The sequence below is a fragment of the Helianthus annuus genome, chromosome 10, assembly GCF_002127325.2.
Source record: "Helianthus annuus cultivar XRQ/B chromosome 10, HanXRQr2.0-SUNRISE, whole genome shotgun sequence".
In the NCBI taxonomy this organism is placed as follows: domain Eukaryota; kingdom Viridiplantae; phylum Streptophyta; class Magnoliopsida; order Asterales; family Asteraceae; genus Helianthus; species Helianthus annuus.
In genome coordinates this window covers 38504570-38507987 of record NC_035442.2, presented here as the reverse complement: position 1 = coordinate 38507987, position 3418 = coordinate 38504570, and positions in this window count along the sequence as shown.

The window sequence follows — 3418 nt, the reverse complement described above, 5'->3', positions numbered from 1 at the left end:
AGTTTCATAGTTATGTATTATTTTTTGAAGTAAACAATAATTTCAATGTATAATACAATAGTTTTGATATAATGAAAACTAGATTAGAACCCCGTGTATTACACGGGCCGAATAAATGTGAATTTATATACTAAATAATAAAATAATATATCTTTAAAAACTTTGTTTATTACATGGATTGAATACATATAATTTTATATACTAAAAAACAAAAAGTTATATCTTTAAAAACCCCTTGTATTATTGTACAGGTTGAATAAATATAATTTTATACATCAAATAATGAAAAAAAAATACTAAATAATAAATTATTTATATATTTAAAAAAACCCCGTGTATTGTACGGGTTGAATAAATCTAATTTTATATATCAAATAATAAAAAAAAGTTATATTTTTAAAAACTAATGTATTACACAGGTTGTATAAATGTAATTTTGTGTAGTAATTTATAAAAAAAAAAGTTATATCTTTAAAAAATCCCGTGTATTACACGGGTTGAACTTATATATCAAATAAAAAAAATATATTTTTAAATACCTCATGTATTACATGGGTTGGATAAATGTAATTTTGTATAGTAAATGATAAAAAAGGTTGTATCTTAAAAAACCACGTGTGTTACATGGGTTGAACAAATGTAATTTTATATAGTAAATAATAAAAACTTATATCTTTAAAAAACCTGGTGTAATACACAAGTTGAGTTTTGATTAATTTCAGATTTTGATTTCCTGCATTTTCTCTCCTATTAAATAATAATAATTTTTCTCTCCTTAAAATTACATCTTAAGTCATATTCTTATTTTTATAAAACATATTTAAAAAATATATAATATTTTATTTAAAATAAATATATTTAAAACATTTACTGATTATAAAGAGTTAAATATATTTAAAACATATTACTGATTATAAAGAGTCATAGACAATTTAAATATGTTACCTAAATTTGGATGTAAAAGTATAAACGTAAATATTAAAATAAAATCTCTCTACGATATAATAAAACTACAATGTAACCTATTCCTATATAAGGAAATCTATTATAAAAATAATAATTTAACATTAATAGTATATTTTCTAAATAAGTTTTTAATCTATACTATATCTCTATGTATATCTCATAATTATATTCTATACTATATCTCTACGTATATCTCATAATTATATATATTAAATAGTATATCTCTACGTATATCTCATAAATAACTATTTAATTTTAAATAATTATTTTATTTTAATAGGTTAAAAAAATAGATGGCTCCAATGAGTGACATGTGTCCCTAAAGTGGTTTCTTTTATTATATAGTATAGATTTTATAGTTTTACGTTTCTTTTTAAAATTTGATACAGTTTTCAATTCTTATGCGTATTGACTATCGAGTAAATTGACCAACTATTTCTTTTCGTATGAGGTAAGTAAGTGTTGAAAATATTATAACTTTTCATATCAATGAATTATGGCATGGTTGTAAAAATCCTTAGGCGATTTTAAATTGGTCAATTAGAGAGTTGCGAGTACTCGGCCTAGACGAAGAGTAATCAGGGAGTACTCGGACATGTTAAATTATAAAGAAATTCCTTTTCAGAAAATTATATATATATGTCAAATATCATAAGTTTATTAATTATGTATAACAAAATATGTGAATATTAATATATATATATATATATATATATATAAATACATGTTAATATTTCATAAATTGATTTTAACTCATTAAATGATACTTATTCTTTAATATGATATAGATAAGAATTATGTTTTTGTTATTTAAATGATGTTTTTTTAAGTCAAATACCTCCCGCTTGCGGTATGCGCATATAATGTATATATGTGTGGGCACTCGGCAACAAAAGTGAAAGTGCACTAATTTTAACGTTATTTTACTAATTTCGTGAAAATAACGTTAAAAGATGGAGATGGTTAATCATGCATCATGTGGTGGCGTCGATAGTCGAAAGACAAGGGGGTACATGTACTAATCGGCCTTTGTCTCGCTGAGTGTTATCTGTCTTATGTCCAAGGTTTGATGCAAAACTACTATCGAGTTGGGGGTCTCACTGGATGCGGGTTCTCTATTCCTATGGAGTAGATGTAAGGTTGTCTACATCTTACCCTCCTCAGACCCTACTTTAGCTTTGTTATTTGTAAAATTTACTAAGTATGATGATGATGATGATGATGTTTTTTAAGTCAAACTCAGCCCAAGTTAACCAACTAGATTCTATTATAGCCGAGGTTGCCCGCATTTCATCAATTCTAAATAATTATTCGGAGTTGAAGAAAATTACTCGACAACATACCTTGTTACGATTATTGTTATTTGTGATGTTTGTTTTTGCTTTTATGAGCTCTGAATTAAATGAAATGGGCTATTCATTTGGGCATCAATGATTGATTCGGTGTTGGGCTAAGAAGCTGGGCTGGTTTTTAGGCTTGGAGCTGAGGTCGTGGGTTTGGAGTTGTTATAAAAATACTTTTCACATCGCTCCTTTCTCTCTCACGAGTAGGCAATTAGGGTTTTCTCTTTCGGTTCAACAGATTCATCTGCTTGTTTTGTGTGAGTAAATTAGTGTTCGTCTTTGGATTGGTGGTTGTAGTGTAAAACTCAGATATTTTGGTGCTTGATGATAATCGGTTTGCATATCTTGTTGAGTTTGAGTTGGTTGATCTCAGTTGAAATCCATGTTTTGTGACAGTAAGAATAGATAAATTTCTTCGTTGTGATTTAAAACTGAAATTAACTTGTTACTCATAAGTTAGTGATCTAGTGGTAGCCCTCAACCCCCCCCCCCCCCTCCCCAAAAAAAAATAATAATAATAATTAATAAATAAATAAATAAAAGTTGTTTGATAAATGGATTTAATCAAATCTTTACAAGTGTAAGATTATGTGGTATTTAATACTATGTAATATATTTACATATACAAATATGTAATAACAATTTTTTCATGTTAAAAATTAACATATTTTAAGCAAGGCTAAATACACGGTTAACCACCCACAACCGACCCGTTATAACCATCAAAACCGATTAACCATAACCGATCGGTTATGGTTATGGTTATCTATTAACCGACATAGCGGTTATGGTTATGGTTTTAGGCCAAAACCGACCCAAGCCAACCCATGCAAACCCCTACTAATGATGGTGGGGTTACATAACAACCACATCAACAAACTAATTTAATACCCGTCCGGTGGACGGGTACTTTAATATTTTATTTAGTTAAATTATTAATCAAACGTAACAAAGAGGTTTCCCCAAAATAAACTTACAACCCTGAATTAAGGGAAGAGCAAAATACATCCAACTTATGGAGATCATTAATGCAGTAGCGAATCCAGTAGTTTGCTTGAGAGGGTGCAGAAATTTGGCCGGATATAAGTCCCATTAAAAAGGTTTGGGTG